Here is a 23,623-nt window from a genome sequence, read left to right as displayed (position 1 = left end):
AACAACAATAACATATATATATAAATAAATACACACACACACACACACACACACATAACCATAAAAAGCCAAAATCACTGCCATCGAGTTGATTCGACTCATAGTGACCCCTCCTTGGGTTTCCAAGGTGTTATCTTTACGGAAGTAGATTGCCTTAGGCACTATGCCATCAGAGCTCTTATTGGTATATGTGCGTGTGTGTGTGTGTGTGTGTGTGTATGTTGTTGTTGTTGTTATTGTCGTTACATGCTGTTGAGTTGGACCCGACTGATAGCAACCCCCCCTTGGGTTTCCGAGGCAGTATCTCTATGGAAGTAGACTGCCCAACCTTTCTTCTGAGGAGTGGCTGGTGGGTTTGAATCGTCAGCTTTCTGGTTAGCAATCAAATGCCTCAGGCCCTACACCATCAGAGCTTTGATAAATATATAAGAAGAAGCTTTTACACACACACACATATAAGCTCTGGTAGTATACTGCCTAAGACTTTTTTATATTTATATATATATATATATATATATATATATGAACAAGCTCTGGTAGCGTAGTGCCTGAGGCACTTGACTGCTAACCAGAAAGCTGGCGGTTCAAACCCACCAGCCACTCCTCGGAAGGAAGGTTGGACAATCTACTTTCATAGAGATACTGCCTTGGAAACCCAAGGTGGGGTCGCTATGAGCCAACATCAACTCCACTGCAGTGAGTTTATATATACCAATTATACCCATGAAATGTATTTGAGAAAAGACAAAATTAAATTCATCGATAATAAAGGACCTAAAGATAAGAAAAAGACACCAATTCAAGAGCTCTTAAGTATGTTGCAGTTCACTCTGTAGTTCTAAGACCGAACCAAACTTCTAAAAAGAAATTGTAATCACGTGAACCCATATCCTATACTGGGCACTAAGGTTAAGTGTTGTGGAAGATGGAAAGATGAATAAGTCATAGCTCACCCCTTGTAGAGGTCTGTGGCTGTGGCCTTAGAGTGCCCCCACTCACCCAACTAGGGTCAAGTACCTCATACATGTGAGAGCTCAGGCACTGTGAGAGTGAACTCATCATCACCACTCCACCACACAGATCTAGACAACGATTAGGCCCAACTGGTGAGCCAAGTTTCTTGATCATCCTATTATACAGGATGGCTTTGCGAAATGGTTTCTGGCTTCTACATGTCTCAACTTCCCCTTCTCCCTCCAACTCCCACTCTAAAGCTTGTTTCTTTCTGTGTCCACACTTACCTCCTGACAAAATTAAGTCAAATATGCATAGCCACCATCTGTCTTTCAGTGAAGGCTTGTTTGTTGCTGTGATATTTAACAGTGTTCAGCGGAGTTTGTAGATTAAGACAGAGTAAGAAGAGAGGCCTGGTGATCTGCTTCCAAAAATCAGCCAGTGAAAACCCTAAGGATTACAGTGGTTCATTCAGTCCACAACTGATCATGGGGATAAGGCAGGACTGAAAAGCATTTTGTTCTGTTGTGCATGGGGTTGCCGGGAGTTGAGGGCTGACTTGATGGCAACTAACAATAAGGCAGAAGGGACAACATGGCAGCACAAAATTGCGGCAAACTGCCTCTGCTTTTAGGGCCTTCTTGTTTCTAATGCTGTGTCTCTCTGCCTCTCTACTTAATTCCTAGCATGTATCCCAGTCCTGTCCCTGTCTGTGGAATTGGGAGCACCTGTCCAGACCCTGAAGTACATTTCCTTCTGGTGTCCAAGTAACCACTTGGCCCTGATCCCACTTATTATCATAAACAGAGGCCGGTTAGTAACCCCAGGCCGGCTCTAGGTCCTGGCATATGTCTGCTCTCCTGACACCTACCCCAGATCCCCAGTTCTGGCCTAAGGCTCAGAGCAGCTCACCACCATGTATGTTTTGACCAAAACATCTAATATTTATTAATCACTTACTATGTATCAGGTACTCTTTTAAATATGTTACATATTTATTTAATATTCATAATAATCCTATAAAAATCGATGTCATCATTATCCCTTTTTTAATGGACACTTAAGCATGCTGTTGTTGTTATGTGCCATTGAGTCGACCGGACTCATAGTGACCCCTCCTTGGGTTTCTGAGGCAGTATCACTACGGAAGTAGATTGCCCAAGGTTATCAGCCTTAGGCCCTCTCCAGGAACCTATGGAGATGCTTCTCTAAGCAGCTCCACTGTGATTGGTGAGAACTAATCTAAACTCATCCATAACATTGGTGACCATAAATCTGGAATGTTAATGTTACAGTCTGAATGTTTCTTAGAAGCCAGGATGACAACACTTCAACTCACTTTGAACACGTCATCAGAAAAGACCAGTTGCTAGAAAGGGACATCATGTTTGGTAAAGTGGAAGCCCAACAAAATCAACAGAAATCCTCCATGAGATGAATTGACACTATAGCTGCAGCAATGGACTCAAACTTACTAACAGGCATGAAGATGGCACAGGACCAGGCAACGTTTTTCGTTTATACCTAAGGTCATCAAGAGTCAGAGCTGAATGGATGGCAACTGGCAACAATTGGTTCCCTTCCTGCCAACACATCCTTTCCTTAAAACCTCAGCTTCTTTCTGTGACTAGAAAAGAAAACATATCCCTGGGGGCATTCCCTGGCTCTCCACTATTAGGTGATCCCTCTTCTACCTGACTACCATCTCCTCTGGGTGTCCCATTGCCACCACTTTCCCTCTGTGCAGAGCCCCAGCTCTCCACTGCCCCAGGCCTTCAGCTGTTCTCGGGTGCTCCTAGTTTGCACATTAGCATTAATGGATCAGCCCCCCTCATAAGGTTTCCAAATAGGGGCCTGGCCTGCCAGATCGTAAAGGTTAGGTCCTCCTATTCCAGAGGGCTGCATCAGATGGGGAATTCTATTAGAAAGCTTTGCATCTGGAGTTTTCTAATGGTGCCTTCAGGCAAAAAAAATTAAAATGAAACCACCAACCAACAGCCCTTCCCCCACCACCACCATTCCAGCCTTCCCCACAGCTAGATTTCTGACTTGGTTAAACAGAATTCATTAATAAGCAAGGGGGAAAATCACTCCAGGCAGTTTACTCTTGGAAATGTAAACTGTTAAAACATTTTGTGGTACAAGCATTCTGAAAATAATGCATTTTCTCTAGTGTTTTGTGATTTCACAGGATCAAAGATTTTTCAGATAGTGTGCAGCAAACATTAAAATGGTCAGATAGGAGCTCTGGTAGCATAGTGGCTAAGTCACTTGCCTGCTAACCAGACGGCTGGTGGTTCAAACTCACCAGCCACTCCTCGGAAGGAAGGTTGGGCAATCCTACTTCCGTAGTGATACTGCCTCGAAAACCCAAGGAGGGGTCGCTATGAGTTGGGCTGACTCGATGGCACGCAACAACAACAACAACAAAGACCATGGCTGTCAGGATCCTTCATGATGAAGGTGGCATCTTGGAAGTTTGGAATCTGGAGTTATCATTTGCTCTCGCTCCCTCCGCTCTTCTAACCATATTTTTCCTTAATATGATTTATTCCCAGGCACGTGTATGAGCAATCCTTGGTCCCCTTACATGGACGAAATTGTCCAGCACTCTTGGATTCTCTCTCTCTCTCTCTCTCTCTCACACACACACACACACATACACAAACATACACACACTGCTCACTGGTGTGGGTGTGGGGTGGGTTTGTAACCTAGAAAGAACACAAGAAAGAGGTAGTTTGAAGGCCCCTTTGAGGTCCTGGCTGGCTGGGCCCGCCTGGAGGCAGGACTCTGGTAGGAGGGGACGCCAAGGCTGCTTCGCAGGGGGTTCCCAACCTGTCTTTGTCTGAGGACTGGGCACAGGGCCAGCCCCAGCCCCACGGATTGCCACTCTTGGCCTCCAGCCCAGTGATGGATCTGACTGTCATTTCCCTACCCCCACTGAGGCAGGAGACAAACTGAGAAGAGGGATGATGCGGAGAAAACAGAGCCTAGTCTGGGAAAAGAGGTGGGCGTGGAGACACTGGAGGTTCCAGTCTGTTTTTGTAGGACTCAGCTGGGAGGTGGGGGCCTCCTCTCATCCTGGTACCCTCTTGTCAGCCCCCGTCCTCTGTTAAACTCCATTATGAATAACCAGAGACAATAACAACTCCATCAGATGGAGTATCTTGAGTCAAGCAGCCAGAGGAGATACCGGAAGGCCGCTGCTCCATGGCATCAAACAACTGAGATGCTGGTTAGGGCCAGTCTTATTTTTAACGATGTCCTGAAGAGGAAAAGCCACAATCTTCCTCAGAAATGAATTCCAGAGTTCAACAGCAGGAAATTCTTCTTTACACCCAACTTAAATCACTCATACAACTCATACAGCTTCATGTACTTAAAACAGTATGCCATAGGCAAGGAAATAAGAAGGCTGGCAAATTGAGCAGGTGACAAAAGACCACTTCTGCAGATTTAAGGGGGGAAGAAAAAGAAAGATAGCTATAATAGCTGCTAGACTGTCCCGTTTTATTTTGCCCCCCTCCAAAATTTTTCTATGCGGCTCTTGTGTGTGAATGTATTTCTCTTAATTAAATTATATTAGCTTAGAGATGTGAAGAATCTGAGAGCTCATCTAGTTCAATTCCCCTTAATTTTCTGATGATGAAATAGAGACCCAGAGAGGGTAAGTGACTATCACAGGTCACACAGGTAGAAGGGGTGAAGAAGTGACTAGAATCAGGCAAACCAGGCTGATAGTCTCTCTTCCCCTTCTCTCAAGTGCCATGCCTTCCCTTTCTCCACTTTAATTAAGTTTGAAAACCTTATCTGTTCCTTTCCCTGGCAGCCAAGGAACCTGGGTGGTGCAATTGGTTTGCAATAGGCTGCTAACCTAAAGGTTGGTCATTCAAACCTGCCCTGTGGCTCTGTAGAAGAAAGGCCTAGAGAACTGCTTCCAAAAAGATTTCAGCTAAGAAAACAGTATGGCGCTCAGTTCTGCTTTAACACATGGGGTTGCCATAGCCATGAATCAGGGGCCAACTCCACAACAAAAACGTGAATATCCATAGCACTCAGCTCAGCTCGTACAATATACGTTTATTCATCTTTATCTCTGACTAGACTGTTAATTGCATGAAATCATGATCCATATCTGTCTTGTTCTCCGTCGAATCCTTAAGATCCAGCAAAATGACTGGATTCTAGTAGGTCCCCAACAAGTATTTATAAAAGATTAACAAATTGGTGGGAAAATGATAACAATGTTAATGTTGACATAGCACAATCAGAAAAATAATAACCAGGTAGTAGATTGCAAAGAAGGAGCTCTGGTAGCATAGTTCCTAAAGCACCTGACTGCTAACCAGCAGGCTGGCAGTTCAAACCTACCAGCCACTCCTCGGAAGGAAAGTTGGGCAATCTACTTCTGTGGTGATACTGCCTCGGAAACCCAAGGAGGGGTCGCTATGAGTTGGGTCCACTCGACGGCACATAACAACAACAACAACAGATTGCAAAGAAATTGGAAATGCCATGAGAAGCTATGTTTTGATTCCATTAAGTGGGTCATGGGTATTGGTTCTCCTGGAAGAAGTCTGAATGCATATCTCCAAGAACATAGTAAATAAGCAGTGTAAGAGCTTGGTAATTGTTCAAAAACTCTTCCCACTCTAATCAAACCAAACACACTGCCATCCAGTCGATTCAACTCCCATTGGGTTTCCAAGCAACCTTTATTGGGTTTCCAAGGCTTTATGGAAGTAGATTGCCTCATCTTCCTCCTGTGGAGCAGGAGGTGGGTTTGAACCACCAACCTCTGGTTAGCAGCCACATGCCTTACTCACTACACCACCAGAGTTCCTTGAGAACATTTCAGAGTCAATCTACAAGATGAAGGGCAACCTTCATCTACAGGAGAAATTCACATAGACTTGAAAGAACAGCCTTACCTGGTGAATACCCCTCAGAGGCTGGGCCTCTCTACAGTGTTCAGAGTTGTTATTCCCCAATCATGCCTGCCTTTAGGCATGCAGTCTCCCAGACTTCTCCAAGCTGGGGTTTCCCAAGAATGGTATGGCTGGAAGTCATTAATGTGGTTCAACAAATTCGGTATGCATCACTTAATGTCCCTTTGGGCCATGTCTGACTGAATATCCACCTGTGGTCCCATAAGGTGTTATTTTTGTTGTTGTTGTTAAAGGAGAGCAGCTCTCCTTTTGTTTATTATTTGCCCAAAATGGTTATAAAGACCCAAACCTCAGAGTGAAGGGGCAGCAGGGCTCCGGGGCACATTCCAAACTCCACAGCACCTCCTCTACCACAGGTCTACCAGTGACCCTGGCTGCCAGTGCCCTGTTGGGGGCTCCTCCCTCATCACCAGTGCTAGGAACATCAGCCAGACCTGGAGCACTCCTGGGCTGCTGGCTTGGGCAGAGTGGTAGCAGCCACACATAATCAGGAAATAAGTAGCTGTACCAACAGGGCACTGGCAGCCAGGGTCACTGTTGCCAGCCACACTCCCAGCACCCACATACCCCATCCCACGGCCACCACCCCATGCCTCTGCTAGTGCAGGCCCCACCTGTCCCCCCCCACACACACACACACACACACTCCCTGGCCCAGCCACACACCTGGTGGATATTTCCAGTGGATATTGCTCTTGGGCTTTGTGTGTCGGGTATCAATAAGGTTTTAATATAATAGGCTTTAAGGAAATTTAACTACAGGTTGTACAGGGAGTGACTCTATAACATGGTGTTCACGCAACATTCAAATGGCATAATGTCTTATTTCACAAGGTATCAAAAAAAAAAAAAAGTAGACATTAAATAATGCATGCCTGTATTTTCAACTTTCTGCCCTCTAGGTGCATGGCAGGATGACACTTTCTGATACTTTTGTCACTGATGGAATCATGTGACCAGTTCTAACCAATGAGTTGTGAGAAGAGCTTTTAGTTGCTGTTTCCAGTCACTCCAGAGCTCTCTTCCTGCTACAACATTCTTGAGAGTAGCTGCTCCCTTAGCCTGGGTCCTTGAGTAAGAAGACAATAAGCAGGTCCTTGCTACAGACTTGGATGCAATTAAGGGAAAACCTTCATCATTCTAAGCCACTAAAATTTGGGGATCATCATATGACATGACCTAGAGACTAGAGGAGACAATGTGTGTAATTGTGGTACAGTGGTTGTGCTTGGCTGCTAAAAGAAAGATTGGCGATTGCAACCCACCAGCTGCTCAGCAGGAGAAAGATGTGACAGGCTACTTCTGTGCAGATTTAGGGCCTTAGAAACCCAATGGCCATTGCTATAAGTTGGAATTGACTCAGTGGCAGTGAGTTTGGTTTGGTTTTGGTATAGGGTCACTGTGCATCAGAATGGAATCCAGGGCAATGGGGTTTGGCTTTTTGGTTTTAATAATTATGGCATTTAATAGTATTGAATCCTGTGAAGAGAAAGTTATTCCTTTTTTAAAATCTCTTTCAGTCAGTCTGGTGAGTCATGGTCACCTTCTTTATCAACACAGAGCAGATCTTGGACTCAGAGTTCAGAGTATATTGCTAGAACCTAATCCCATTGTTTTGTTTTCACATTTTCTTTTATAATAGCCTCTATTTATGAAATGTGATACTGTGTTTTTAAAATATTTGGTGATGTTTTAAAATTTCAATTGTAAATATATTTACTTAAATAATAATAAGAGAGCTATCATTTCTACAGTGCTTATTATATGACGAAACTATTCTAAGCTTTTAACATATATTTACCTATTTAATCCTCACAACAATCTTATGAGGTAGATGCCCTTATTATGTCCATTTTACACATTGGAAAACTGAGGCACAGAAGTTAAATAAGTAAACTGACATCCTCCAGTTAGTAAGTGACTATGAGAATTGGAATCCAGGCATTCTGACTCCACAGCCTGTACTCTGTGAGTTGATTTAAAGAAAAATATTATTATTTTTATTGTTCAGGTGGTGTGTCCCTATGGCAAAAATTATGAATATAGAGCACAAATGACTGATCTTTGAAAAACTAATCCTTACTAAACCAGCTCTTTGCCCCATTGCCACAGTGACCTCTTACCAGACTCACCCACCTGTATTCTTCTTGGGCCCAGAGGGTACTTTCCAGCACAGAATACACATTGCTCAAGTACCAGGCCATTCCTCTTCTATGCAACCATAGAAGGTTGCATAAAAAGGGAAAGGGAAAGGCATTTGTGAGAGTTTGAAGGAAGACAGAAGGGACTACAGATGACCAGAGGAAAGGGAGAGAATGACCATTTGTGTCTTAGCTTTCATCTTCTGGGAGATCCCCCTTCCAGAAGCACAAAGGCATTGGCACCAACTCTACAGATGGAGTAGGTTCTTGCCACCCCATACACAGTGCCACCTAGCCCCAGCTGCTCCCAGCTCCACTCTTTTTACCGGGCTTAAAGGAACCACGTGGATAATGATCTATTGATTTGCTATAGATTTTTCCGTATTTTCTTTGAAAGTTTTCAGTTTTAAGAATGTTTTCTACATATTAATTTGAACAAGGAAATTTATAATAATTTCCTCCCCGCCCCCCACCCCAGGAAGTTTATTTGGTATGGAATATTCCAGTTTCTTTGTGTGGTGAGTTGTTAATGTTATTGGGAGCTTTTCTTTTTGACATGATTGTGGCTTTAAGACCCATATATTTCTGGAGGAAAAAATAGCTTTAGGGATAAATGGGTTTGAGGTAAGGACTGGTTTTCTCCGCCGGGATATACTCACTCTAGCTTCTTTGAATAGGAGAGATGCATCTTTCTGATTCTCCCCTGTCCTTGGGCCATCTTGTTCTTGCCATATATTGTATAGTTGCACTGCTTAAGCCTATGGAAATAAGACTTGTTATCATTATGTGCCATCGAGTCGGACCCTACTCGTGGAGACTAGTGGTGGAGAAACTACAAAAGAGGCACAGGTCCATATGTCATTCAGTGCAGCATAGTTGGTGGTGGTGGCTGAGGGTGGGAGAATCTAGATTCATTACGGTTTAAGAGTAGAATGCATGAGTCAACGGTCTAATTTCTCTTAGTCTTGTTATCTTAAGCATCATTTCCGTGACCATGAATCCAGTGAATCCTAACCTAATGCAAATTTCCCATTCAGCCAAGAAGACATTATTGGTTTCATTTTAAGGCACTTTTTGATTGTTCCTCTAAGTAATTAGAGATGACTGAAACATAATTCCTCTTCCTCATTATTAAGAGACTGTATATATTTAGACAACAGATGGCAGTGTTTCCACAAATTTTAATATTCCAATGGTTCTTAAAGGAAGCCAAGCTTTCAGCTCTCCTATAGCTTGCCGTGATCGTATAGTGGTTAGTACTCTGTGTTGTGGCCGCAGCAACCTCGGTTCGAATCCGAGTCACGGCAGAAGGAGAGAAGGCTTTTGGAAGGGAACAACTCTGGTCTCAAGCTCTAGAGCATTCACTCAACATTTTGCAGGCAGACATACAATGATGAAAATGAATAAAGCTGAAAACACTGCAAATATTTGAAACTTTAAAGAGATGACATATACACAGTGGCTTTATTAATGCACTAATCCTGTTGCAAGCATGTTGTGTGTGGATTTTTTTATTTGCATTGACGGATAATATGATAAAACTGGAGTGCAGTGGGCATGTAATTATTATTAATTACAACTACTTAAGCCCTGCTTTGAGCAGCCTCGTCAAGTCTGCTTGCTTTTGAGCCTTGCCAGGGCTGTACAGTAATAACAACCCCGAATTATTTGGAAAGATGTCAGCAGTAGATGTGGAAATCCTGTTTAACCAGGCATGAATTGTTGTTAGGAGGTTGTTTTTCAGGATGACAGAGAGAAAATGAACTCTCCCTTATCAGTAATTGCAGGAAACATTTTGTTTCTATGATATGAACTGGCTGTAATTTAACTTTCCTGCATCATTGGATAATGTAAGGAGCCAGTTGTTGCTCAAAACGAAAATCTCTGAAGTGGGCATTTGGGTCTGATAAAGGGAATATTATAAGTAGACAATGGGGCTCAAGCAATAAATAATGTCCATATATGGTGAAACTTTTTTAGTGACATTTTCCAAAAGACTGAGGTTTGTATTATAAATGGCTAAATGTTGAATTAATGTGTGTAACATGGTTTTAATGGGCCTTTCTCCAGGACTTAAAAACATGAACAATACAGCCTGAAAATGTCAAATATAAGTATGTTATAATGAGGTTTTACTGCCCTAAAATTATAGCCTGCCATGTTTTAAATAAGGAATCACTAGATGGCACTTTTTAGTGCCTCTAACCTTTGTTTCACAGATGGCCTAGCACAAATTCATGTTTGTTATTTATATAATACTGAAAAAAAAAAATCAAATAAAAATTTGTGCAGAGGATAGGCACAGAATCTGTTCAAGTTCTTTCAGAGTCATTGAATGCCTAGAAATAATAGTCTGGGAAAAAAACGGCAATAAATATCAACCTCTTCCCTCTCAAAAAAAAGAACAGTCTGTGATTATAGGCCACAAAAGGTTGGCCTCAGATTATCATGAAGTAAGCAAAATGTGTTTATAGTCTCCTGCTAGTCTCATTTCCAAGACCATTTCCACTTGAGGTCTCTTTCTCTTCCTCCTACGGTTTGTTCTCCAATCCCCACCCCAGCTAGGTATTCCACAAATCCTCCTGACTTTTCCCAAAGGATCTTGTCTAGGCTAGGCTCTGCTTCAAGTCTGAGAGGCCTTCTCATCAGGCTAGGATTAATAATGCTTCCAAGAAGACAGTAGAATTGTAGTTGTTCATTAGTTAAAAGCAGCTTACAGAATAAGCCCATCTAAAGTTATTTGTATTTTATGAAAATACTGAAATTGCAATAAATTAATAATTTAAGGAAAAAGATAACAGGAGTCAGAACTCTGTGGTTGCAAGTGCCAGGAACCCAACACAAACTGCTGTAATGAAAAGGAGAGGCAAGTACCCAGGAATGAGTATAGTTGGACCTTAGGAAAAATTGGAATCAGGTTATCAAACATGCTCAGGACACAGTCTCCATTTCTTATCTCATATTTCTCTGAATATTGCCTTTATCCTCTCTACATGACAGTAAACATGGCACCAAACAACAATCTTTGTTCTTTATACCTTACAGCTTTGCCTTCAGCAGAAGATCCCCTTAGTTTCAGTTCAAAAAATCCCGGGGAAGGATCTGATTGGCTTGGCTTTGGTCAGGTGTTCATCACTGGACTAATCATCTATGTCCATGAGTATAGAGACACAGAGCCTCTACCTTCTCTTGAATCCAGTCTTCTCTTGGAAGAAATGCCAGCCAGCCCTGGAGCCACCTCCACACATACTTTCCACTGTATTACTAGAGCACACCATTTAGTGGATGTCTCCTTCCACAAACCTATGAGTTCAGACCCCACACAATTTGCATTTTCACTGCCCTGTGAAAAATGCTTCCCAAAGCATTGTGGGTTCAGAATACGACACGTTGGACTCAAAGCACAGGGACACAGGCAGAAATTGCTTGGATAAGAAGAGCATTTCATGTTGTCTCTCTTCTGTCTCTACCCAAAGGGAAGCCTTCTTGCCTTGGATGGCTACATTCCCAGGATAGCCAGGAAAAAGCCCCAAATCATCCTGACTCTGCCAATAGCATAGAAAGGATAGACCCTCACTACAGTGACATATAGTAGAAATATAACATTGGCACCCAATAGTAATGCCACAAATAATAGTCATTCTTATCAGTCCAAGGCTGCACAGCACCCCTACCTGCCATCCAGCCTTCATTGGTAGAAACTCCAGAGCATGAATTAGTGAAAAGGCTTCTAGATATGGATTTCAGAAGAGATTACGGAGAAAGTGATAGAGTAGATTCCAAACCAGGGGGAGTACAGGTCAGGACCTATTTAGTGAACAGATCCTGCTCCACATTCGCAATCTTGGTTCATTCCTTACTCACATGACTACCATACCCCATGACCCATTTATGAAGGTTATGAAAATCAATGGTTGTTTTCATAAAAAAAAAATGTTTGCTGACATTGGGTTTCCTATCTGTGTTCTTGGCTGTTGTTAAAATATGTTGTTGTTGTTATGTGCCATCGAGTCGGCCCCGACTCATAGCGACCCCTCCTTGGGTTTCCGAGGCAGTATCACTATGGAAGTAGGATTGCCCAACCTTCCTTCCGAGGAGTGGCTGGTGGGTTTGAACCGCCAGCCTTCTGGTTAGCAGTCAAGTGCTTTAGCCACTATGCTACCAGAGCTCCTACTGGGCTTTTATTTTAAAACCAGCTCTTGATCTAGTTCTTGAATGTTAAGTGTTAAAGCTCAAATTATCAGAGGAAATAGATTCTAATTTTTAATTACATCAACTTTGAGACAGTATCTGCTTTTAGCTTTTTTTTAGAAGTATTTTACAAATATCTCAACAAACGGCATTGTTTCCATGCCTACATTGTTTGTGTTTTATTCAAAAGCCAAAGTTTATTAATGAAAAGGTTTTTTTTTTAAAAAAAAAACAACTTTTTATTGTGATTTGGATGAAAGTTTACAGGGCAAATTGATTTCCCATTCAACAATTCATATACATTTTGTTTTGTGACCTTGACTGCAATCCCTGCAGTGTAACAGCACTCCTCCCCTTTCCTCCCTGTGTTTACCATTTCCCTTGTCTTTCTTTCCTATCCCTTCCTGCCTTCTGAGCTTTATCCCTGAACAAATGCTGCCCTTTTGATCTCATGTGGTTGATTGTTCTAAGGAGTGCATACTTCCCTGGTGTCATTGTTCACCTTATAGGCCTGTCTCTAGTTTGGCTGAAAGTTGAGCCACAGGGGTGGGTTCAGTTCCAGGCCATGAAAAGTCCTTGTGAAAGTTTGATTTAATCTTTCAAAAATCATCTCTCCAAAATGTTAACCATAAAGCACTTCAGGGCAAAAGTAAGCCACTCCTAAACTAGATTCCCTGACAACTTTTTAATATTAATGATCAACATTAAAGAACTAATGGAATCCATTCAAACATAGCTGGTTTTGACCATGTGGCTTTGACCATATCAGAGTTTTCAGTAATCAGTGATGTCATGCTCTGTATTTGTTCATTCAGAATTGTGAAATTATTTTCTCCTTGTAAAGTCAGGAAAGCTTTGCTTCCTTCTTTTCCTAAATAAAGGCAAAAAGAAGTCATAATTTGCTGTATCAGTTACCAATTGCCATCAAATCGATTCCAATGCATGGTGACCCCATGGGTTTTCAATGGCTGATTTTTCAGAAGTAGACTTCCAGCACTTTCTTAGGAGATGCCTTTGGGTGGAACAGAGCCTTCAGCCTTCTAGTTAGGAGCCAAGTGTGTTCACCATTGGTATCACTCAGGAATTTGGTGTATAGCCTATTATTTTAAGGTATGGTTGAAATGGCCTATTAGACTTTGCTCAAGCAAAAAAATTCTACTTATGTAAATGTGATTGAGTAATGGAATTAAAATTTCAGAACTATATATGCTTGCTTTATTAGTGTAGGCCATGGCTTTAGCTAAATGATTTTTTCTTGTCCTCTAGAATATAATAGAGCAGAACTATCTTCATAATCCCCACCATTGACCTATTGAATTAGAGATAGCCCATATCATATGCAATGCAATATTTTTATGCATACATTTTAGTGAGTTTTCATAAATAAAAGAAAGCAATGTTTACTTTTCTGATCAAGTTATAAATTGAACAATGGAAAGTAAGGTCATAAAGTGAGGACTTGCTTATTTAAAAATGATCATTTATTCTCTAATTATGAAGAATGTAGTTTAAGGTTATTTTGTGTAATAAAAATACCTTAGTGCATAAAAAATGATTTACTCAAACAAAATCTCAGTGGATAAAATTCACTTTCAGGACTAGGGCCAAGTAGAGGAGGCAGCTGGGGTTGTTGCTCAATGCCCCATTGGGGGTGGGGTTGTTGCTCAATGCCCCATTGGGGGTGGGGGTAGTTTGAAGCCTGGGTCATTGGAGCATCAGTGTCCTCAGGGAGTGGCAGCTGGTGGGGACTTGGAAGAAAGGAAGCATTTATATACCAATGGCTGCTGCAATTTCATCCACAGGATCTGCACATTGAGAGATGATATGTGGGTTCTTTCTTTCTTCTGTAGCTCAACCATCAGAAACATGAGACTAAAGAGTCTTCCAGTGCCCCCACCTGTTCTAAGAGTTGCTGTTTATCTCAGTAGCATCACCCTAAAAGGCTGAGGCTCTGTGGCAGAGTCTGGAAACATGGTCCTTCCAGGGAGGTAACTGGCAGAGAAAAATTCTGGCCAAAGCTGAATCAGAAAGAGAGCTTCTCCAAATAGACCTGGATTCAAATCCTCTCTCTGCCATTTCTGACTATATGACTTTAGATTTAACTTCTTTGTCCATTGGTTTATGAACTGGTTAGATAAAATGACGTGTGTCTGTTGTCACTCTTGATGCTCAGTGCCTCCTTCTCCTTCCCTTCCCAGGAATCTTTGTTCTTTGTTGTATGTGTGGACTTCCCAGCATACAAATTCAACCAAGAAACACATGTATTGGATTTAGCCACTCTTATTGGCAGCAACTTTAACACACTCGTTTCTTTACTTAAACTCTGCCATTTTATTGTAGGTCATGTTGCTATCAGAAAGGTGAAGGAGTGTTTTCCAGCTTGTTTGATAATGAGCAAAAGCTAGGCTAGGAGGTCACCATCAAGGAGTTGCCAAGATAAATATATATGGCCACTAGATGGCACTAGTTGTTGCTTTTAATCTAGGACAAGGGTCTCCTTGATTGATTGATTGATTTGTTTGTTTATTCATTTCTCTTTCTCCACGGATTCCAGGCCCAGGGTGTCAGTAACTGGGATCCTAATCACACCAGCAGACTTGTGTTCTCTGAAAGGATGTCCTGTTTTCAGTGTATTGTCACCAAGATCTGAGGAACAAACAGACTCCACCTACAAACTGAAGGAATTACCTCAACAGTCTTGTCTTTATCCGGAGGTGATTTTAAAAGAATATATTGTATTTGGATGTCAGCATTCAAAGGCTCTGAGGCAGAAAATTCTATTTCAAAAGAAAGTGTGATTAATGAAGCCACATAAATCCTGTGAAGGCTGGAGTAGGTGTAGCAATCACACCACACAAATCAAAGGGGCAAGTTTTCCTACTTCCTCCCTCTCACTTTTTTCCTGTTCTTATTTCCGCATGGTCTCATCCTTTCCTTTCCTCTCCCTCTTTTTTGCAGTTTCTCAAATACATTTATCCCAAACTCCGGAATAGGAGGGAGCATGATCAGGAATCCTGCATATAACTGGTTTCAATCTCCTGCTATAGCCATTTCTCCTTATTCTTCCCCTGAGAGCACCAAAGACAGGATGAAGGCTATAGCCATCAACTCACAACTGCTTATAAAACCTAAATCAATTCTGGACTCCATGATGTGGCCCAGACCTAGTAAGGTATCTTATTAAAGAAAAAGGAGAATTATAGAGTGATGTAGATCTTTACTGAAGATACTCCAGAAGAGGTGGGGTGGGAATTTTAGACATTGCCTCACATAGAAACATAGCCAAATATCCCCTTTAGACAGATCTCTGCCCCCCCCTCCAAATTTCCCACTTATAGCAGCTTTTAAGCGTATCCCCCATTTTCCCCCGGCTCTCCTCTATTCTCTCTTCTAGTTACTTCTCTGCTCCTATACCTTATCCACACTCCCTGCCCCAATGAACCCTGGTGGTACAACAGTTAAGCACCCAGATGCTAACCCAAAGGTTAGTGCTCTGAACCCTCTCACTGGCTCCTCAAGAGAAAGACCTGGTCATCTGCTCCCGTAAAAACTGTAGCCTAGAAAACCCTATGGGCCAGTTCTACTCTGTCGAATGGGGTTGCCACGAGTTGAAAACCAACTTGAATGAACCTACCAACTACTACAATCCCTATCCATAAACTTGCTTTCATAAATACTCCCTACTCCCTGTTGTTCTCAGCCCCCTCTGATTATGTCTGCTTCCAAGAGTGAGCCCATAACCTAGAGTACATTTACTAACGGTGGCTGTCAAAGGAACGAGTCTGCTTATACCCGTGGTAGAAAGGACGCACTACAGATGGGAAAGAAAGGGAAGGGTTCTGAACACCCATACATTGACATATTTCTTTTCTTTCTTCTGTAGCTTCTATAGCGTCGATATGAGACACAGAGGAGTCTTCCAGGGCCCCTATCTGTTCTAAGCTACTCTAATTGCATTTATTTGTTTCACAAAATATGCATTAAGGATTTATTTTCTGAGGCAATGTACTACACTACATATTTTATAATGTAGTGTCATGTAGTATATATAGTCTGGTGGTTAAGCTTATGGGCTCTGGAACCAGATTCTTGTGTTTAAATTCCAGCTCCACCAACTGATTGCTTAACTTACTTGGCATCTCATGCCTCAGTTTATCCATATATAAAATGTGTATCATACTAGTAGCTCCTGTTATAATAAGGTTGTTGTAAGGACTGGATTAGCTAGTATAGCTAGTGTCTGGCCCAGAGAAAGCAGTATACAAGTATTCATTATGACTATTATTATCATTACCATAATAAAAATATTATTATAATTATCATATGCCAGGACATATAAATAAAATGTAAAAGGGAACAAAGCACAAAATGTCTTTACCCTCATGGAGCTTTCAGGCCAATGGAAGAGACAGATTAGTCAACTGGTGCTTGCAGTTCAGCATAATAAGATTATGAAAAGGAAAGCCACAGGGATGATAAGAGCATGCATAGACAGGAGATTCCTTCCTTGGGTGGGTGCAAATGGTTGATATGCTTGGCTGCTATCCAAAAGGTTGGAGGTTCAAGTCTACTCAGAGGTGCCTGGCAATTTACTTCTAGAAAGTCAGCCACTGAAAACCCTAGGAAGCACAATTCTACTCTGACACTCATGGTGTCACCATGAGTCAGAATTGACTCTATAGCAACTGGATATTATTGTTTATTTATTTGTTTTCTTGTTTGGGGAGTCCAAGAAAGGCTTCCTTTTGTCCTCAAGAGTGAAAAGGAGCCAAGGAGTGCAGAGATAGCTGTCAAACACTCATCTCTCCCAGTTCTTCTGGGAAAGGCACACACAGAATGAAGAGAACATTGATCCCATTTCTGCTGGGACTAGCATGGCTCCAGTGCAGTAAAATTGAAGGGAGCTCAACATCATTTTGTAACTTGATGGTTTTGCATTTTCAGGAGCACTGTGATGTTCCCAAGGCAAGAAAGCAGCATTGCCTTTGAGTGAGTATGATGTGGCAAGGGGACATCACAAAGCAGTCAGAGCAGACAACTAAAAATGGACTTATTTCTAAACATCCTTGTTTCAGTCCTCTAATGCCACTCTAATAGAAAATATCACAGGTGGATGGGTCAAACAAACAGGATTTATTCTCTTACAGTTTAGGAGGCTAGAAGTCTAAGTTCAAATCCCAGCTCTAGGAGTTGGGTGAAAGCCTCTTGACCTTGGGCTACAGGTCTACCTCTTGCTCCTGGACCAATGAAGCTGGAGGCATCTCTTAACTCAAGCATCTGCTGGCTGCTGAGGCTGACAGACCCAAGATTGACAAGTAAAATTGTACAGTCCCAATATTATCAAACACAGCAGGTCAATAGTTCAAGTTCAGCAGCAGTGTCAAGATTGTCAGACAGCATGGCACACCACTGAGTTGAAGTCTCAACTAAATGCAGGATCCAGATCAGATGTGCCAAAAACTCAAGACCTTTCTCAAAGCATCTTTTTATATACTGGAAGCAGACCATATCCCTAAGGCTGCTACTCAGCTTAAATTTCACCATGGAGTTGATTACTAGTCTCATTATGGGGAATAACTACACCCACCTACCCAGCCACTCAGGACGAGGCCCTGCAAAGTTGACACATAACCTTAACTACCACAGTCCTCCCAGGTACTCCATGAAATATCCAGGCATCTCTTCAGTTGGAAGGATGGTGAGGAAGGGGGCTGAAGTCTATGATATCTGATAATCGTGATGAGCCATCTAGGATAGGAAAATATCAAGAACTGCACTCATTGGAAAAGTACATTTTTCTTTTTCCTATTTTTCAGGAATCATAAAATATCTGGTTAAATCAATTAGCAAGCTTATATTGAATACCTACACTTTATGAAGCACTCTAAACATACGAGGTACAATGAAGACAAAAAATGCTCTTGAGGAGCTTGCAATCAGAAGAAGAAAATAGACATGCAGATAAATTCAATTATAATCCCAATAGAATATGTCCTCATAAAGGTATGAGAAGAACCTACTGGGAATACAGGAAAGGATATAGAAACTATACAGACATGCCAATATCTGGCTTATAGATACCACAATAGTAGAAGGAGATTAGGGTGAGGAGGAAGGCAGGGAAAGGAAAGGCCTTTAGAAATTATCAAGATTATCAAATTATGAATAAAAGGCTCTACTTTTCTTTAAGCCAAAATTTGTCACATAAATTTAAAACTCTTCCTGAGTCACAGTTCAGGAGGGTTTGGCAACTCTCAAAGACAGGTTCACACCTTCATTCTCCCTTCCAGTGCCACCATCATCTCCAAGGCATTTCCAGGGAAACAAAAGCAGAGAAAGAAGAAGGTAGTTGAATATGGATGAAGGAGATAAAGAAAGGAAAGAAAGGAATAAAGAACATTGTACCTCTGAAGAGAGAGTCAGGCTGCCATCTGACTCTCCATGACAGCCTCATTTTCCTTCCTTTAATCAGAAAGAACATCTAGACTACCCCTATAGAGCATCTCCTAAAATGTAAAGATTGAGCATATGTCACTCATTCATTCATTCATTTCTAACTACAAACACTTACTGAAACTCTTCTATATTAAGGTGCTCTTCTATGTGTTGGAATAGAAATGAATGCAACTATGCTGCTGCAGTCAAGTAGCTTATGGTTCAGTAGGAAAGATAGTGAAGTAAACTAGTACTTGTTGTACCACACATTAGTATTTGGATGCACAATGGCTGTCCTGCAGTTTGAAGTAAAACACATCCCTGGAGAATAAGTAGCCCCATATAAGCTTTTCTAAATACAAAAAGGAAAAAACAAGAGAGAGAGAGAGAGATGTACCACCATCTGAAACTTCAATCACACTACAACTCAGATGTGCAAAGAAATTACACTCTTGTTATGTTATTTACCATCAATCTGACCTTTCTTATAAGCCTCACCCTGTGAGGGGTGGAGGTGGAGTGGTTGACTAAATGTCTGGTCCAGTTTAAATTTTCATCCAATCCTTAAATGTAAATATTCCCTATAAATAAAGCTTAATATTTCCAAATAGTTATTATTGCTGCTCCTTTCCCCGAAGTTCTCTATAAGATGAAATCTGGTACATGATTGGGGAAGGGCAGGGTTCATGTGATCTTGGAGCCCAAAGAGGAATCTCTGTATGACTCCCACAGGGCACTTGTTTTTCTCTTCATTCCTGCTCAGTGCAGATGCTGAAGGTGGGGGCTGGTGAACCTGTACTCTGGCTTTTCTCACCTTTATCAGGGCCTAGTGGCCCTTGCTAGTTGACTCAGCCTCATTCTGACCCTCTCTCTGATACTAAGTATCCCTTTAAGACTCACTCACATGAACTCTTTGGCCCCGTGGAAACTTCAATTGTCAAGTCAATTCCAACTCATAGTGACCACATATGCATCAGATTAGAACTGCACTCCAGGGGTTTTTCATGGCTGTGAGGCCGATCAGAAGTAATCACCAGGACTTTCTTCAGAGATGTCTCTGGGAAGGTTCAAATTCCATCCTTAGCCCAGCACTTAACCATTTGTGCCACCCATGGAAAACTCACTATCAATTCATCTGCTTTCTGAGTGCAACTTTTGGGTATATGGTACACCATATAGAAACCTAGAGCAAAGTAGTAAAGCTAAATACCCTGCACTTGCCTGTCCAGGCCACAAGCTGACCCCAGGGTTCCTAGGTAGGAATTGGGACACAAGAGCACTTTCATATCTATCCATACTCCTCCCTCTTCTCAAGACCAAAGCCGTAAGGGGAAATTGGCAAAGATATCATCACTTCACTCTCCCTTCTCTCCCTAATTGGCCCCAGTCCTGCCTGAACTAACTCTCCAACTTCCTCTTCCTAGTTGTATGTCCCTCATGTAAAATGCTATCCAGTCTTCAAACTTAGCCCCAGATATGTCAACTTTAAATTTAATAATTACATTTAAATTTTAAAATCCTCCCTCTCTCCATGGAGCGTGCCTTTCTTGCCTATCGCCTTGCTCATGATGCCGAGTAACCACCCTGCTCTTCCCCTGAGTCAATAAGCCCCTAGCTCTGGTCTCTGAGAGACAGCAGTGGAACAATGATTTCAGAAGGAAATTAAATTCATGCCTTTAAGATCTCCAAAGAGAATATCAGTTTTAAGATAATAGCATTGCATTTCTTTGTTTTCTAATTGGGTAGTCCAAGGAATGTCGTTCTGCAGGTTGCCTCTGGGTAAATGATGGCAAGTGTTTCAAGCTCAAGTAAATTCAGGGAATGCTGAGTTAAACAAAATTAAATAGGTTTATTTAATGTGAAACCATCAGAGCCTTTCGTATGCTAATGTTTTCTGTGAATTCTGATATGCTGTGTTTCCCAAACTTATTTGACCATGGAACACATTTTAAACGTCTCCTGGAAACAGTGTTCTGTACATTGCAAGAATGGAAGACATTGAAAATCTTTTGTCCTTAGAATCAGTCATACCTCTGCCCCTCCACCCTTCTTCCCTAAATGAGCAAAGCAAAGTGTCTAAGGCAAAGTATTTCCCTATTTGATTTGTTTCCTTACTGGACCCTTCCTTCACTCTCCTAAGTGCTATGCCTACAAAGATATTTTTAACTAACACTGCCACTTCATCAGGGTCCATGATGAGCATGAAGTACCTGCGAACTAGACACTTGGAGAAACTATAACTTAAAGGTATTTATCCCAAAGTAAACAAACAAGCATAAACCCTCTATTCCAAAACAAGAGATAACCACCAGTTACCATTAACTGACTCTAACTCATGGGGATTCCATGTGTGTCAGAATAGAACTGTGCTCCATAGAGTTTTCAGTGATTGATTTTTGGAAGGAGATCACCAGGTCTTTCTTCCGTGGTGCTTCTAGATGAACTCAGACCTCTAAGCTTTTGATTAGCAGCTGGGAATGTTGACCATTTGCACCACCTAGAGCACTAAATTCCTGGGCTTCTCTGGGAATTCTCTAGGGGAGATGCATTGTTGGCCTGTGCTGCCCTTGTGAAATATGGAAAATGGATGATGATGGCTCATGATTAAGGAATGTAAAATCAAGATCTTATGAGTTTCCATATAAAAATACAGATGGTGTATGATTACTGTACCATTCCCCACAACCAAAAAGAATGCAAATACTCCCTGGGCTGAACAAGGAAAACAGAATCTGAATAGACAGAACATGAGGATCAACAAGAAAGTTTTGGCAAAACTGCTTTGCAGAGAACATAATGATCTTAACATAGGTTGCCTAGAAGGGGCATTACTGACGGAAAAATAATCAAATCTCGAGGGACACAGATGAGTTTCTTGGGAGGACAATGATGGATGAGAGGAAATGGTAGGAGAAAACTATTGACGCCAGGATAATGGGCCCAGTGACCCTTTTACCTTCCTCAAACTTTTCTCCTGTCCTTGTGTAAACAGAGAAGAGGCCTGTCCAACAGGCAAAGTAAAAAAAATGATATTTCATGTGCAGCCACATGTGGACTGAAAGTATAACTCATAAAGGAGAAAAAGCAGTCCCATTATGTACATCTCTATGTAAGAGAAATTGATTTACATGTGTTAGCTTTACCATGAGAAAACATCCTGAGCACAAAGGAAAACAGCAGGAAGTTCCTAGATCCCAGAAGAATTAGATATTACTGGCCACTCTGTACTTTCATGTACTGGAGCCATAAAGCATCCTTTACCATGAAGTAGGAGAAGACTTTTTGCCCCAACCCCATTGCTACTCCTGCCCTCTCTGATAGTCCTTCAAAAGGAAACATGATTAATGAATTATTTTCCAAGTCAATCAATCAAAACTATTATCAATAGCACTTTTTGAAGTAAATTGTACAATGTTGCTATCGGCATGTGGGTACACTTGTTCCCTACAATGAGTCAGTGGAAATGGAAATAGTCAATGGAGTCCATATTGTGCTTAATAAAATCAAAAGAATTTTCCCATACCAAAGCTGCTACTATTACTGAGAATCCAGAATATGGAAACATCTCACCTTCCTCTAGACTATGAGGGCTGACTCTGAGGATCATTGTTTTAATGCTCAGAATTCTCCCCACCTTTCTTCTGAGAACGGTAGTCATTTCTACTTTCTTCTCCACAACACAGGGATTTGACAGAGCTGGGAAACACAGCTCTCTGCACCCACCTCGGCCACAGAAGTAGTCACTGAACTCCATCTGAGCTAATTTAGCACCTTATCCTTCTAGCCAAAGTGATTAATCCAAGGCATGAATACATGGTCTGTGTTGAGCCAATCAGAATCCTCCCTTGGAATGTTTTGAATTGACAGTGAGAGGAAGTTTCTTCAGCACTGCCTTCCCAATATTTGGTTTTATCATTAGGCCATTAATGGGTTTATAATCCATTAGCCTATAAACTTTACTGTTATCTTAAATTTAAACTAGTTCAAGCTGGTTGTCTATCACATGCATTTGAGATTCCCAACTAATGCAGGGACCTGGGCAGTATTGCAAAGGAGGCTTACTATTATAGTTAGAACAGTCTCCATAAAAATGTTGACAGAAGGAATACTTAGTGCCAGACTGCAAATACAGGATTGAGCAAACATAGGTTCTGTTGACATGCAGGAGGATTATGACCCAGTAAGAAGACAAGCATTCAATGATTACTAATAATTAATACATTTCAACAGTTCAGGGTTCTATAAGGAAAAATAACCAATAACCAGAGTTCCAATGTCTGGGACAAAGGTTTACTACCCATTCACAAGAAGTGGTATTTGGGCAGAGACATGAAGATAGGTGCCATTTTAAACCTGTGTACCATGATGGCTACTTAAGTTTTTAAATTTCTTCTTCATTTTTCCCACTAATTGAGCTGACACAACTGCTTATTTGATAGCACTAATAAAAATATGAGTTTTTCTGTATTTTTTATGTTAACTGTAACATTGTTATTAGTTGCCTTTGAGTCTTTGTTCACGTGTGTAAAGACTACTCCTTAGAATTTTCAAGGCTATGTCCTTTCAAGAGCAGACTGCCAAGCCTGTTTTCCAAGGCACCTCTGGGTGGGTTTAAATCATCATCAAGCATTTAATTGTTTATGCCACTGAGGATTCTTCCTGTAACACTGTCATGTAACAAATATTGAAGAGGAACTTTTGACCTGAATAAAAATAAAATGGTAGGTAAAAATGTAGGACAAATAGCCCACAAAAAAAAATTATAATTCTCTTAATGAATCATCTTTAGATTCCTAAGTAACTTAAAAAAAAAAAAATCTGAATTTTTTTACATAGATTTTTACCAAACAAAAATATTATAAAAATTGGGTACAGTTTGGGCCAAAGAGCATGTACGTTAGTTGAGTGTGAACTCAAAAGATATCTCAAAATGAATCAATGTTGTTGTTT

General features: G+C 41.3%; 1 protein-coding gene and 1 non-coding gene across 2 annotated transcripts in view; both read left to right on the top strand.

Annotated features, from left to right (window-relative positions):
* The window catches only part of NFIB (nuclear factor I B), a 619,654-nt gene that overhangs the window by 125,577 nt on the left and 470,454 nt on the right, over positions 1-23,623 (top strand). The gene's annotated exons all lie outside the window — the stretch shown is intronic.
* On the top strand, positions 9,283-9,354 carry TRNAH-GUG. The gene has a single exon. It is a non-coding gene; the product is annotated as a tRNA-His (tRNA).

This window comes from Orycteropus afer, unplaced genomic scaffold (assembly GCF_000298275.1).
Source record: "Orycteropus afer afer isolate SDZICR_OR568_19922 unplaced genomic scaffold, OryAfe1.0 scaffold00584, whole genome shotgun sequence".
NCBI lineage: Eukaryota > Metazoa > Chordata > Mammalia > Tubulidentata > Orycteropodidae > Orycteropus > Orycteropus afer.
Note: the sequence above shows the minus strand (reverse complement) of the source record. Positions and strands in the feature narration are given on the sequence as shown.